General features: G+C 36.8%; 1 protein-coding gene across 2 annotated transcripts in view; it reads left to right on the top strand.

Annotated features, from left to right (window-relative positions):
- The window catches only part of TLL1 (tolloid like 1), a 168,762-nt gene that overhangs the window by 58,250 nt on the left and 93,934 nt on the right, over positions 1–16,578 (top strand). The gene's annotated exons all lie outside the window — the stretch shown is intronic.

Genomic DNA, 16,578 nt, shown 5'->3' with positions numbered 1-16,578 from the left:
GGAGATCAGTGTGGCTGGACCACAGTGGGTGGCAAGAGGAAAAGGCCTCATTTTAAAGTTCAGATCCACTGTTCTTGGAGACTGGCTAGGATGTGGGGAAGAATAAACTGGGAAAGTCCTCGGGGGCTTGTGCAGTATCTAGAAGAGAAGATGGTGACTTGGACTCCAGTGGTTGGGATAGGGTTGGGGGGAAAAGAAGACAGGAATTGAGAGAATATAATGTCAGTGCAGTTCTGCAGATGTGTAATATAATATTGCTGTTACAAGTTTGGGGTGGGGGATCAAAAATTTTTGGACATGCTGTGGTAAAGGTATCTGAGACCCAAGTAAAGATAGCAACTCCGGCAGTAGCTATGTGAGTTTCAAACTCAGAAAAGAGGTTCTAATAAAAAACAAAAACAAAAAAAGAATTTGGCAATCTTTGAATTGTAACTATTTTTCAAATACACAGAGCTGGATATAACCAACTGGGAAGCACTGTTGGAAAGGAAGCAAGTCCAGGGAAGAAGCCTGAGAAATCTTAATATTTAGGAAGCACAATTTTGCAGTCAGCAAATAGACTCAGGAGGAATAGAAAATACTGTAGAAGGAAAGCTAGGATTGTGAGGAGTGGTCTGCCTTGCCCAATGCTACCAATAGATGGACTTAAACCACCTGAAATATTACTGATGTTGGCAAGAGAAGTTTTAGTGTTGTTGTGGAGCAAATGTTTGTCAGGATTTGGTTTAAAAGGTGAGGAGGAGCTAAAGGCGCAGGATATATAGACAACTTGAAAAATTGCTCTGGATGGTAAGCAGAGGGTGGTATAATAGCATGAGGGAATTGGGGTCAAGGGAGGTCTTTACAAGGAATGATAGTATTGGAGCAATTTTGTCCATTGATGGGAATCATTTAGTAGAGGGAATGGATGGTGATTCAGCAGAGTGGAGAAATTGTCTGATAGGGCTCAATGCGATCCATATGACATCATGAAGGGCGATGGTAAAGGATCTGCTTAGTCATAAACTTTATTTTTGCTGAAATAGTAAAATTACTAATTCTACGTTGATAGTTTAAAGTATGAACTGTATATTGTAAACATTGGAACAACTGAAAAGATGATATAAAGTCTACATAAAAGACTATATAAAAGATTATAGTAAAAAAGCCAAGGAAAATTAAAATGGGATTTGAAAAATAAGCAAATATCTAAAAGGAGGGCATGGAAGGAAAATCAGAGGGACACAAATGTAGTGGACAGATTCTAAAGTTGGCCCCGTAGGATTCCTGTCCACAGGTTATGCAACCAGATGCTCTGCAAGTACTGCGGGGAGGCTGATTTGCAGATGGAATTTAGGTTACTAGACAGTTGACCTTAAAATAAGGAGCTTATCCTAGATGGTTCTGGTGATCCCACCTTAATCAAGTCAGCTCATAAAAGCAAAAGGCAGAAGAGTCAGGCAGAGAGATGTAGCAGAAAAAGTCAGAGGGATTTGAAGTGTGTGAAGAATGTGTGAGAACAACTCAACCTGCTGTTGATGGAGGTACAAGGTGAAAAGGAATGCATGTGACTTCAAAGAGTCCTCAGGGACCTCTGCTCTATGGCCCCAGGGAAATGAATTCTGCTAGCAGCTTGAATGAAGCTGATTCTTCTCCATACCCTCCAGAAAAGAATGCAGCCACCCTGGTATCTCAGTTTCAGCCCTGAAGCAGAGCAGCCAGCAGAGCCTGAGCTGCACTGTGCCTGGAGTTCTGACCTACAGGGAGCATGAGATAAACAGTGTTGGGTTCAGCCACAGAATTTGTGATAACTTGTTATGGCAGTAACAAAAATTAATACAGATTTTGGTAGCTGGAAGTAGGGTGCCCCTCTAATTTATACTTAAATTGTAGGAATGGCTTTGGAATCAGGTTGTGGGCAGAGGTTAGAAGAATTTTGAGGAACATGTTAAAAAAAACCTAGAACATGATCCTGGTAGCATATGGACATTAGAGTTTCTACTGATGAGGGTGTAGAAGGGAATGAATGAGGGACATGTTATTGGAAACTGGAAGAATGGGATCATTGCTATGCAATGGAGAGCACTGAGCAAAATTTCATCCTGTGGTTATGTTGAAGCAGATATTGTAAGTGAAGGACTTGGATATTTAATTGAGATTCCAAGCCAAATGCATATTATTGGACAACTGGAAGGATCGCAGTTGTCTACAATTTATCATAACTTGTGAGGAGTAAGGGTGAAATCTCTTTCAAACAGATTCAGCATATCTAAATAGGTAGAGTAAAAATGAAGGTCAAAATAAGATGTTAAAAGCAGTTATTGTCTTGTCAAGGCATAAGTATTAGGTTTGACATCATGATTCCAGAGTGTCATTCTGAAAGGATGAATGACTTCTACATTTTGACACTTAACCATGGCTTTGGGTCACGTAAGACCAAGTGTGGAAGGCAGGACCAAGTGGGTGTGCATAGTATTCGTCCTTTGCTATTTACTGTCGTTGCTCAGGTTCTCGCCCAACCTGCAGTTTTGAAGGAACCGTGAGGTACGCCAGATGGACAGCCTGTGCTTCTCACATCCTTTGGCTCCCCCAAGCTTCCCTCCTCCGTCTGGAGTCTGGTTAGCTGTGCCAATGCCGCACCAGGAGCTGACTTCTACCTGCCTCTCGCGGCTGTGTTCTCTCCTCAGCTGTGTCCTCTCCTCTCCAAGAGCATCTGTTTATATATAGCACCATGCTGCAGCACCCAGCTGGGTTTGTTGTTGCTTTCCATTTGCAGAGATGTTAACTGCAGTGGTATTTATTCATCTTAAAGAAATACCTTTGAGATAGGTCATCCACTTGCTCTTTGTCTTTTTTTTATGTACAAATGAAGAGAGTGAATTGTACTCGTTTAATCAAGGACACAGTGCCATTTATACACTTACGTTTATTTAACAGTAGACCATAATTTCCCTTAAATCCCTTTTTGTAGCTTTATTAGGGAGAAGAGTTTCTTAACTGAAATGTGAATGCTAGGCTTTTGTAATTGAAAAAATTCCATTGGAGAATACTTGTGAGGTTCTAGATTTAAGATGGGATCCTGTGGCAGAATGTCTTGTAATAAAAAGTTAGAATATTTCTGTGTATGTTTTTTTTCTTTTTTTGCAGTGATCTTTGTTATCAAACATCAGTGCTTGAATTTTACTCTGGTGGCTAGGATTTTTAATTTGGTTACTATATGACGTTTACTTTTAAACTCAAAACTTATTTATCTTATATCTTATTTGGATCTTTATTACTTTAACTCCTCAAATAATTACTGTCTTCTTTCTGGTATTCAATAATTGGATTTGCATAAGACTGTTGCAAAGGGCCACACAACATTAGCCAATGACAATGGGGGATGCCAAAGGATATGGAGGGAGGAATGTTCTAAAAATGTCTTTAAGTGAGATTGACTATAACTATATTGTCAATGAGAAATACTCAGAATACCTATACATTTGAGGGGAGTAGTAAGTCCACTTACAGGGAACAAGTGGGTTTCCCAAAAGGAAGATTTTACAACGATCTGTAAAATATTGGTGGACTCATAAAACAATAAGTGGAACAAATTATAACTATAAGCTTAATAATACTCCTGAGGATACGGGGGCGGGGGGTGAACACAGTCAAGAACAATATCCTGTGATAACAAAAGACAGAAGTTTGAGATTCTAGGTTAAGATGACATATTATCAGGCTGTTAAATGACTACATATTTGGATTAGTTTCTTCTTGTGATGGTCTCCTCGCTATTTTATGTTTGTCATAGATCATATTTTTATTTATTTTTGTCAGGGTAAGTGGGGGAGTTATATTCCCTTTCAGTCAGGGAAGTTGCATTTGATTCTCTAATTTTAAGAATTTTATAGTTAAGATTGAAAGATAATAAGAAAAGATAATCCAGGTGAAGGGAAAAATACATAATATTAGTGGATGACTGGAAGGATTGCAATTGTCTATAGTTTATTATACACTAGTAGAGGCCCGGTGCATGAAATTTGTGCATGGGTAGGGTCCCTAGGCCTGGCCAGTGATCAGGGCTGATCAGGGCCTTCTGGCTGCCAGCCAGGGCCTTCCTTTGTTCCGCACTGCCCCCTGGTGGTCAGCACACGTCATGGTGAGCAATAGAACTCCTGGTCTCCCAATCAAACTTCTGCAGGGACACTTTGCATATTAACCTTTTATATATAGAGACTAGAGGCCCGATTCACAAAATTCTTGTAAGAGTAGGCTTTTCTTCCCCCGGCTGCCGGCACCGGCTTCCCTCTGGCACCCGGGACCCAGGCTTCATCCGGAAGGTCGTCCGAAAGGACTTCCAATCTAATTAGTATATTACGCTTTTATTATTATAGATGAGGAGTAAGAATGAAATTTCAATACAGTAAGGGCCTCTATCTACACCTGGTAGGAGAATTTAGTCTCCATGGTGATTGCTCTGAGGTTTACAGATTCACTGCAGCTGTGCATTCACCATGAAAACAGATGAAGTGAAAAAGTATGGTTGGGAGAAATGGAAGGAGATACCTAGTCCCGCAGAACGTTACTAAAATATCACCGATTACTGAAATACATGTGTTAAGTGACATCTTTGTGGAATTGTATTGTCATTAACACCTAATAAGAAACATCTATACACCAGACAGTGTGTCAGAATCACAGGATTTTAAGCTAAATATGGTAGAAACCCTTTGCGATTTTACAACCTAGTGGGGAGACAGCCTAGCACATACATTAAAATTAATTAAGTGCCATAAAAGAACGATATTAGAAAAGTAATTGTAGTTAAATATTACAGTCTAATCAGACTGTCTGGGTTTGAATTTATTTCTCTTGGGCTCATTTTCTTCATCAGTTTTTTAAAATTTGAGGCAAATGACTAGACTCCCTCTTAAGTTGTTGTGTATCAAAACCTGTACAATAATAACTTTAGTGCTTGTTACACACAGTAAGTTAGTCATAAGAAAAATTATGAATGAAAGCAACATTGTAATATACATAGCATAGGACATGAAAAGTCTCTCTGTTTGAGTGTGTTTGAGTGTGTCTGTGTGTGTTATTTCGGTACAATGTTCCCAAGACCTCTGACTTTAACGTTGTCACACAGATTTAGGCCCCACTTCTGGCTTGATGCTGGTTAGTTTTGACTCTGATGATTCATGAAGTCTCTCTCATTTTTTATCTCCTCATATGTTGTGATTCCCACCTCAAAAGGTTGTGGTGTGAGTTTTAAGAGACTCTCTAAATCAAATATAAATAAATTCATTTATCTCAATTACCCTTGCATAATTTGGGGCATATATATTTTTCATTTTGAATATGTGAAAACCATGTTGACCAATGTTACCTAGTTGTTTCTGTTCAGATCACTGAGATTTCTCAAATTGCACTTTTACTTTGTCCATGACTTAGTTTCTATGTTAAGTTAAAATGATCAAAGTCATATAAATATAGCTGGATCATGTTGGGATGGTATATAGACTCAGAAATGACTTGATACGTTTCCTGATAGAAATGTTTGGAGTATTTTCATGAGGTTATATTTACCTTTAAGGAACTTTACATATTAAAACCTTTTACAAAACCACTTTGAAGTCCTATTTAGAGCTTTTAACCCTGGAGAGTGAGGTTTGAATCTTGAAGTAAATGAAGGACTCACTCCAACCTGCGTTGTACCTCTAAATCCCAAAATCCTGTGTTATTTGAGCACTTCATGTCTTGGAATTTAAACCAAAGCCTTATTGATTCTTAGCATAAAATTTTTAATAAGCTTACTTACCAGCTTTACTGATCCACATCACATTGGTTCTGAAAAGGACTGAGCAAAGCTTTTGGAAGTAAGTATATCGATAGCTGGAGAAGTGACCCCATATACAACCAGAGGAGGTCGTAGTGACTGTAATGTCAACATGGATATGTATGCTTGCAAATTCCAATCATCTGTGTTCATAGCGCCTTCTATGAGTCACTGAGAAAGAATGTCAGCTATCTACTTTCTATGAAGGTAGACATCTATGTATCATTGCATTATGTTGCCATCTAAGAATTTGATGTGGAATGTTCACTTGCCCGGAATACTAAGAAACATTAAAGTATTTAGATGCCTTATGAAGGATTGGATCTTTGAAAGGACAAGAATGAGAGAAGAGGGAATAGCAGGAGCATGAATGAAGCAAAGAAGTAGAACAAAACCAGTGGTCATGAGACAATGACAAGACCTAAGCAAAGGATGGAGGCACACTTTGAGGGCCGGGGGTTTCTCAGCCTTAGGGCTTATAAACATCATCATCAACTTTAATGCTTATAAACAAACCTTCGTTGAAGGTTTTGTGTGAATGAATAATGTTAAAAGTGTTCCTGAAAGATTAATCTGGTGCAGTGGCATACCAGAAGCCAGAATGGTCCTAGCTGGTTTGGCTCAGTGGATAGAGTATCAGCCTCTGGACTAAAGGGTCCCGGTTCGATTCTGGTCAAGGACGCATGCCCAGGTTTCGGGCTCGATCCCCAGTAGGGGGCATGCAGGAGGCAGCTGATCAATGGTTCTCATCATTGATGTTTTTATCTCTCTTTCCCTCTGCCTTCCTCTCTTAAATCAATAAAAACATATTTTTAAAAAAGAGGCCAGTATGAAAGCTACTTATGAGTTCAGCTAGGTGATGAGAGCGGCCTCGCATGCTGAGAGAAATATTAGAAAAGACAGAAAAGTTACTGAGGTGTGAGGGCAAGTCAACAGAATGTGATGATTCACACTCAGTATGTGGTAGATAAGAGGGAGAGGGCAATGACAAGGTAACATTCAAAGTTATCACTGGAAAGGAAAACTATTTTAAAGGCAATGGATAGAATTTATGTGGAGGTTTTTCCTTTATTTGACTGTAATTAGTCTGGTTTCTGTTTAAGGTTCACTCATGAATTAATATAATTAATGATAAAATGCTTGGGTATAAATTTTACCCCTTACCAAAACTTAGACAAGTTTGTCTACCTCATTGAATTTCAGTATTTTTCATCTGTAAAAGGGTAATAGATCTTTCTCATAGAGTTATTATGAGAAATAAGTGTAGGCATAACACTTTTGGCATCCCTTCTCCAAGTCGTATACTAGTACATCAGAGAAAAGCGATCTGTGAATGCTTAACTTGTTGTCTCTGGTTTCAGAAGTCTGTTTGCAGAACAAGAACCTTAATTTATTTGTACATGCTGAATTTTCTCTCACAACATGGAACTTGTAAACAAGAAGCATGAATCTAAATTTCTGAGTTATTTTGACTGTGTTTAAAGAAATATTATGTTACTAATCATCATATACTATACATAAGAACTCATGTACTTCTAACTGCTTCTAGGCCAAAGGATTTCAAAGTATACTTTTTCTATGTCCACTTCCAATTTTGAATTCTTTTTTAATTAATTTTTTTAATGTTGACACTATTGCAGATGCCTTTCATCCCCCCCACCTTTGCCCACCTCCACCTACCTCCCCCTCCCCCTCCCTTGGCCTTCACCACACCATTGTCCATGTCCCTGGGGTTGCTAATTCATCAGTTCTCAGCTTCAGAACATAGATCAAGCAAGTGAATGGTGAAAACACTACTTTTCCCCTGCTCTTTAGGGAAGTGGTAACTAGTTTCAGACTTAGAACAAACTCTTTTGGGCTATTGTGAGAGGACCATTATTTGCCAAAATAGTTGCATTAAATACATGATGATTCCGATGAACATGGAGAGATTGGTTCCCCCAGAGGAAATCTAAGCCAATTTAGCCCATTAATGCCTTAAAAAGGGAACAAAATGAGTTATGTTTTGACAGTACTTTTTTAAGAAAAAGATTCGAACTGTAATGTTTTCAACCAAAATGACATTTTTTTTTCTAATCATAAGATAAGGAAATACTATATACAGTTCATCTCTTAAAAGGCAGATTTTCTCTCCAAGCGACTGTAGGGATGGATAATATGATGAGCTACATAGGAAACAGTGATACCTTGGTTCAGAGAGATGTGGATTGTGGTTTTGGAAAGCCACGTTCATTGCTGCCTGGGTGGTGAAAAGAATATAAATATGTATGTGTTAAGCCTGGGAGAACCTGGAAGTGTTTTGAACTTGGCAAAATTAAATTTCACATTGAGATGTTTTATGTTTAGCAAAACTCAAAACATATTTTGAGAATCGCTTTCTCCCTGAAGTTTATACCTCTGGGTATTTTAAGCAATCTTTTCATTTCTGGTTCATTTCCAATATTTTATGAGAGATTGCTGATAACCATGGGACCTTCTTCTTTGAACTTAGAAATTTTGTTTTGCCAATATTAAATTGTATTCCAGTCCAGAAAGCCTGATTTCAGTTTAAAATTGTAATTTGTGCCTTGATGATTGGCCATGTATCTTCAGACTCCCAGTATGTTTAATTATATTGAAATGCTTAATTATTCTACCTAATATTGGATATGTGGTTTTACCTTTATTGTTGTGTTTCACTGGACATTTGTTTCTAAAGAGGTCAGGACCCTAAGCCATTTAGCATGAAGGTTGCCTTTAACTTTTATTTGTTAGGGTGAGTGCATAACTATATATATATAGTTATATAGTTAAATATTGCATATATGTTGAATATATTCAAATAGGCTCCAAATTCAGCAATTCTCTCTGTAAGCCAAGTTCTGAGAAAAATATATAGAACTTGAATGGATGAATGAATACAAGTTATGATAGCAGAGAGAACCATAAGTTATTTTTTTGTGTGTGTGTGTGTGTGTGTGTGTGTGTGTGTGTGTGTGTGTGTGTTTGGAAATGGCCTAACAGAAATGACTCAAGGCCTGTTTTCTCTTCCTATCATATATGTGTGGCATTTTTGAAGTCATGAAAATAAACTATAGAGCACAAGGTCAGAATTATTAATCACCCTACTTAGAAGGACCTTTTCATATTAAAATGTTGAAAACTTTAACCGATCTTTGAAGAATTTAGCTTTGTGTATAATCAAATATTTACAAATATTATAATCAAATATTTATAATCAAATATTTAGGACACATTTTTATTATATAACTAGAGGCCCAGTGCATGAAATTCATGCACTGGGGGGCGGGGGGGGGAGTCCCTCAGCCTGGCCTGTGCCCTCTCGCAGTCTGGGAGCCCTCGGCAGTTGGACATCCTTAACGCTGCCGACCACCAGGGGTCAGCTCCTGCATTGAGCATCTTCTCCCAGGTGGTCAGTGTGCATGATAGCGACCTGTCCTTCTGCTGTTCAACTTGCATATTAGCCTTTTATTATATAGGAAGTTTATGAGAAGGTGTTATTCCTAGCTAGAGTTTTACTCTATGTAATGTTCTATGTGTAATTTTACAGAATCTACAGTTCCCACAGATTTTCATTCCAAATAACTAAGGGAATTAATTAACATGAAGTACACCATCAAAAAAAGATTCTGAATGTCTTATTACTTTATAAAATGTAAACATTGAACTTTTAGTGAGGATTATAAGGCCATAGAAGACAACTTTTTTGAATAAAATATTAAAACCTTTTGGTCTCTGCTTTTGCTATGAATATTTATAATTAATCAGATAATTTTTATATGTATTCACTATTTTTGTGCTTACCAGTAGAGATGCTCTAGTCTAGAAGTCCCATATTTTAAAATACTGTAAATATAACTGTTTTTTAAGAAAACTTACTTTCTTTAATTTCTAAATGGCCACTTGGGTTGCTTCCATTTCTTGGCTATTGTAAATAATGCTGCAATGAACATAGGAGTGCATATGTCTTTTCAGATTAATATATGTATTGGATTTCTTCAGATATATACATACACATACACACACAAATATATATATATATATATATATATACACACATACATATATATATATATATATATATATATATATATATATATATATTCACAAGTATAATTGTGGGGTCATAAAGTAGTTCTATTTTTAATTTTTTGAGTAACTTCCATAGTGTTTTCTATAATGGCTGCACCAGTTTGCATTCCCACCAACAGTGCATGGGGATTTCCCATTCTCCACATCCTCTCCAACACTTCTTATTTATTGATTTATTGATGGTAGCCATTCTGACAGGTGTGAGGTGATATCTCATTGTGGCTTTAATTTGCATTTCTCCGATGATTAGTGGCGTTGAGCATCTTTTCATATGTCTATTGGCCATCTGTATATCCTCTTTGGAGATGTGCCTATTCAAGTCCTCTGCACATTTTTTAAAATTGGACATTTCCATTTTTCAACAAAGTATATAATGTCTGTCTGACAGTACAGGTAACATCCTTGCTTCTGCAAATCTAAAAAGAAAGGAACCACCTATTCCTTCAGATCTCACATGACACCTTCATGTGGTTGAGTCACCAACATGACCTCAAATTGAAATTTTTAGCCAGGCAGCACTTCCGACTTAATATCTAACTTTGACAAATGACTAAAGTCAGTAATAATAAACTGCTATAACAATACAATAAGTAGTAAGGAATAGTTAGCTTTTAAGAAGTAAATTCTATGAGCAGGCTAGTAGTATGAATCAATATCCTAGAGTTTTCCAAGGCTCAAAGGGGATAATGGTGATGAGGGTATTTTGTTAATAGTAAGCACCACACGTTTGATATTAGTATAACTTCCTGACACTTTATGGAACTTTAAAAGTTTAAAATGTTGAAAATAATTCTGACTAGGAACATGTCACAGATATTTCCATTTTTTGCTTGTTTCGGTGTGAATAAAGTTCCTTTAATTATCCTCTCAATTGTTTAAGGTCTCTAGGACTATGAAGAGAAGAAATAGAAATCAGTATGTGGAGTCAAGTTTTAGAATGTCGGTGCATTTTTAAATTTCATAAAGTTTATTTCGCTGAGCACATGTTGTTTTGTGGGTTGTACAGTGGGAGATATTAACCGAAGTAAAAGGACTCCAGCTTCTGACTTGGGCCCAAGAGGAAATGTTTTACAATGATGAATAATAACCAGAAAGGTTGGAATGCAGCATTTTCTCTCTTAACCTATCATAATAGTAGACCAAATGAAAATGGAAAAAAGTGGGAGAAAAGATTATTCTGTTTGTGTGTGAGGGAGACCAGCCAGTGGGCAAAAGATAGCTTAGAAAATAGGACGTAGTAAATGCCCATGAGCAGTTTTACTTCCAGAAAGACATCAAGGTTTACTCCAAGAGCTAGTGTCAATATTTAGAAAATAAACAGACTTAATGTAAAAAGAAGTATCAGGGTTGATTCCTACACTGGCCACAAATGCAAATAATAATGGGGCTAAAGGAAAGAAGAAAACAAGTGTTTGCTCTGTCATTACAAGCTGTACAACCTGGGAAATAATAAACCAAATTTGCTAGTGGTTGATTATAGTATATTCATTATTTGCACAGTATAAGGAAGGCAGTTTTTAAAAATGTAAGAACTATCAATATTTCATTTAACTAAAGCTTGCGACAAAATATTAGGGTGAATCAAAATTTTTCAATATTTATTTATACAGTTCTTGATCAAAGTTCTTTTCTGTCAGTGTTTTCTCTTTTGAGACAAAGAGTTCAAAACGAATATTTGTGGTATGGGTGATATTTTAAAAATGTCCTGAGAAATCCTATCCACGGGCATTGTGGGCTATAAAGGCAGATTGATAGGGTATTTCAATGGATCTTTTGTTATGGGAAAATTTTGGTTTTCTGACTTAAAAAAGAAAAGATATGTTTATTTGAAAACTTAACATTTAATCATATTCGTAGTGCAAAATTGCTTTTGAAACAGAAAAAAAAATAGATTTAAAAAGACAACTTGCTGCTTGTGTTCTGTGTTCAGAATCTATTGATCAATTTAGATTAATCTTGAAACTCTTCCATATCATGAAAAATAACTTTATTATCAAATACCGCCATATTCTGGAGGAATATTTCTTGCTCTAGCGTGGTATATGTGTATATTCATGTTTATTTGTTTTGTGTTTCAGATCAAACGTTTGCTTTTGTATTGAGATTATATTTTATTTCGTGTTCAGGAAAGAATTGAAGAAGACTGTGTTTAGCTCTTGCAGCAGTTCTCTCCTTTAAATTTGGAGAGTGTTTGGACAGTTTACTTATTTATTTATTTTAATAACCAGTGATCCAAACAGTCTATTACACCACACCCCCACCCCCACTCCAAAAAAAATCTGCTTTGGTAGATAAAGGCATCTTGTTTTAAAGTGGCCACATAAGAGTCACGTTACTCAGAAGCACCTTTTAATTCAGTTTATGAGGGAAAGGTTGCGCATCTTATTGAGCTCATCATTTGTAGCTAACTGCATGCACACTCTTTAATTGTAGTTTGGATGAATTTGTTCAGTTTGTGACAGTATACGGTAGAAGTGAAAATGCAGATCTTGAAAAGAAAAGTATAAACTGTTTAAATAAAACACTGCATGGGATGCTTTCTTAATGAAAGAAAAAAAAACACTGAAATAATTGGATTGCAAATACTTTTTTATTATTAGAAATTTAAGAATGTGCTAGATGGAAAACATTCTTACCCTTATTCTTTGGAAGAGTATTTCTGAGAGTCTATATAAGAATGTATCTTTCTTTATTTTTGTATTGTATCAAGAGCTTTTAAAATTTTAGATAATTGTTTCTTGGAACTTAAGTTAACCTTCATATGTGTCATCATGGAAGAAAAAAATTAGTGTGCGCATATGAAATGACACCAGAAAATTGTTTTCTTTTTTAAGTAGTGAAACATTGTCTTCAAAATGTATATATTAGAAGTTTTGCTAGATCTTACTTTTCCTTGGGAATTTTCTTAGAGGTTGTCAATCATGTAAAAATATTTGACTTTTGAGCCTTCACTGTTGCTCTTGTCCGAGGAAATTTTCACTAGGCCTTTCTTGGAGACTGGAGCAGGCCTTCACATGACATAATGTTTCCTCCCTAAATCCAATATCAATAAAAGCAGAAAGTTCAAGATCTATATGGAAAAAAAGTGTAATAAGAAAGTGCTCTCGGCTATTGTTGAGTCTTTGAGCTATCTCTCCAAATCCCATAAATCTCATGATATCTGATCTGTTTAGTTCAGTCATGCATTTTCTGAGCGTATCCGTGTGGGGCTTCAAGAAAAGGGGACACATTTCCCATAACTACACTTAATATGTACTACTGAAATAACGACGAAGGCAGCTGCCTTTTGATTGTTTTTTATGAAACAATTAATCCATTTTAGATTGGAAGAATTTGAAATACTCCTTCTTCGGAATGGTTGAATATCTAGTATTTTGGGTCTTAAGGTAAATTTGTGAAGTATGTAGCACAGCCACCTTCCCTTTTGCTGTACACAATGCATCCCCCATCCCGTGGCATTTCTTATTGACATGTTCTTTGTGCCTTCGGACACACATTGAGGTCCTACCTTCGGCCAGGCCCTCTGGCAGTGAGGGTTACTGGTGAGCAGCACATGCTTCCTGCGGTCAGTGTTTTTAAATTGAGATTGAGGAATCAGATGGTTGAAAACATATTATGAAAGCCCGTGTGTTGCTTTATTTCTGAGAGAAGTGCAGGCAGGACATGGAAACGATGAGACACCTAATGGTTAGTCGGGAACACCAGGTTGCCGGGAGGGCTTTCTGTAGCTGCTGCCTGAGGAGGCTCTTAGCCACTCGTCTATTAGAGGTGCTCTCAAGCAGTAATCAGCTATCAGATGTCTTAGCATTCATTCAAGTAAATATATTCATCTTCTTGAGGGTATTTAGTTTGCAAGTATTTTCTCCTGAGTCGACTGAAAGGCTCTGCTTTTGACAGCAGTAGTGGTTCTTTGTGTGATCCACCGGTGACCTTTCCCCTGCAGAACATGTGGTGACTGTGTTTATAAACTCATGCATATGTTTTGCAGACAGCTTTTAGGAAATCACAGATTGGAAGCCTCCTTGAAGCTGGTCCCTGGACCCCAGCTTCAAAACTGCAGGGCGGAGGATCGCTGGGGGATCTGGAAGTGAGTGGAACAGACACGATGTGAAGTTAGGGTGTAGGGAACCACAATGTTGGACTATGTATTCTCATATTAGGGTGTAGGGAACCACAATGTTGGACTACGTATTCTCACATTAGGGTGTAGGGAACCACAATGTTGGACTACTTATTCTCACAAACACTCTTTTCTAAAATGTGTTTATTTTGTCTTTCTTGGTCTCCGATTAAAAATTTTTTTGTAGTACGATGAATGCAAATAGTCTTCAGGAGAAAAACAAAACCTGTGGTTTTCCATGTAGTTTAAAAATTGTTCTTTTTGACATTTTATTTTGAATTACTGGTTAGCTCTCAACCCATTTTTGACCATAGGAATCCAAGCAGAATTCCAGATAGGAAATATTATAATTGCACTTGGGCCCTTCCCTAGTGTCGTCATCTATAACCGGTTTCCTATATTGCTTCAACTTCTGCTATCACTAGCCTCAAATCACTATGTTAAATGGAGCACAGGAGTGATAATTCATAGTTTTAAAAGTTTCTCTCTAGTTTTGTTTTTTAATGCAAAATAAATAGAAAATACCCCGTAGGAAAAAAAAAAAAACAGAAAACTCCAAAGTGCACTTGAGAATTACAAATATTTTGGAGCTAAATAGCAAATATATATTAGATTATAATGCAAATTCTAAATCCACATTAATATAAATTGTCTTGATCCAGTATACCAATGCTAAGTAAGATATTTTAGCATGATGAAATAGGACACCTTAAGAAAAACTTTAAATGTGTGAAATATAAAGAAAGGAATTGTGCATTTTAATCTATGTGATAGCTGCCCGGGCTGGGTAGCTCAGTTGGTTAGAGCATTGTCCCGATATGCCAAGGTTGCAGGTTGGATCCCAATCAGGACACATACAAGAATCAGCAATGAATGCATAAATAAGTGGAACAACAAATTGGGGTTTCTTTCCCTTCCTTCCTTCCTTCCTTCCTTCCTTCCTTCCTTCCTTCCTTCCTTCCTTCCTTCCTTCCTCCCTCCCTCCCTCCCTCCCTCCCTCCCTCCCTCCCTCCCTCCTTTCCTTCCTTCCTTCCTTTCTTTCTTCCTCTCCTTCCCTCTTGCTCTCTCAAATCAATTTAAAAAATTTGTATTAGATTGAAAATTCCAACATGTCTATTTTTTTCTATTGATCATACCAAATTTTAAAGATCGATAAGACTTACAGGCTATCAAGTTTACACGTAAATGAACTGGCGTAGTCGCTCACGGCTACTTGTTTTCAAAGAAATATTTGGTTTTCTCCTGAAGCGATTCTTGGCATATTGAGCACCACCTAACTCTTCTGAAGCTATTAGTTTGGAAAAAATGACAAATAAGAAATGAACTTCTGTGCGCCAGAAAAGTTTTGTCTCCTCTTAAGGGTTGTCTGGCCTTGTGCCTTTTCGTCTCCCCAGAAGTAATGTTTTTGCTTCTGTGAAGTATTGTATCCTTGGACTGCTGATCTCTGTTTGATATAATCCATCAAGACATGAATCGTATTGCACGTGAAAAGTCATTACAAGAAAATAAAAATCTAAAACACATTTGAGTTTTATTTTACCATACTACTTTTATTATATAAATGTAGTACTGACAAACTGTGTTTTGTTTGGTTGAATGCCTCAGCTTTCAAGTCAACCAGCTGCTTCAGAAGAAAGGAAAAGTTTATTCTTGCAGGAAAAAAAATACTAATAATATAGATGATGATAATGATAGTTATTTTTACTAATGGGAGCTTATTAAAAATGTAGGGTTTGAGGCCTCTCTCCAGACCAGCTAAATCAGAGCTTGCATTTTAACCAAGTCCACTGTGATTCCTATGCAAATAATGCTAGAGAAGCATTAGTGTCTCTAGCTGCCCCCCCGCCAGCACTAAGGAAGCAAGCCAGGCTGAGAGTCACTGCCAGTCAGTGCCCACAACAATTTGTATAATAAATACATGTGATGGAAGATTTAAATAATTACCAAATTTGGATTTACTTTAAAGTGGGGTGAAATCTTGAAGAAGAAAAAAGACAATGCAAAATTTACTTTTATGAAAACTAACAAGCCTTTTATATAACAAAATATTTTATTTAGGCAGGCCGCTATTTCCTGGGATGTCTGGCTTTAGGGGAAGTAGAGCATCAGAGGTTTCTGTTGCCTGTGAGTGAAACTGATTAGAATCTGGATTCAATTTTAGGTATCAAGAGCGACCGCTTAGCCAGGGCTATAAACTGTTTTACAGACTTTTCATTACTTTGTTTCTATGATGGTAAAGGATAGCAAACATCTCTTTACTTCAACGGGCTGCCATCCATTGACATGAGAGCAGGAGAGAGGGGTTAACGAGAGAATTCTAATTCTAATAAAAATGTTTCTGTATGTTGCACTGATAAACTACATTGAACTAATTTTTATTTTCTTCCTTTCTGGATTTGCACATAAACCTAACCCCTTATCGCATATCAGTATTTTTATGAGGGAACTAAACTGGGTAAATAATTTTATATGTTAAACCTTTGATCAAAGCCTAACGCATTGTATAACTTTCAGGATTAAAGTTTAAAATTTCACAAAATAACTAATTTTATTAGCTAGCATTTTATAG

The sequence above is a fragment of the Myotis myotis genome, unplaced genomic scaffold (genome assembly GCF_014108235.1).
Source record: "Myotis myotis isolate mMyoMyo1 unplaced genomic scaffold, mMyoMyo1.p scaffold_m19_p_6, whole genome shotgun sequence".
NCBI classification, from domain to species: Eukaryota; Metazoa; Chordata; class Mammalia; order Chiroptera; family Vespertilionidae; genus Myotis; species Myotis myotis.
Note: the sequence above shows the minus strand (reverse complement) of the source record. Positions and strands in the feature narration are given on the sequence as shown.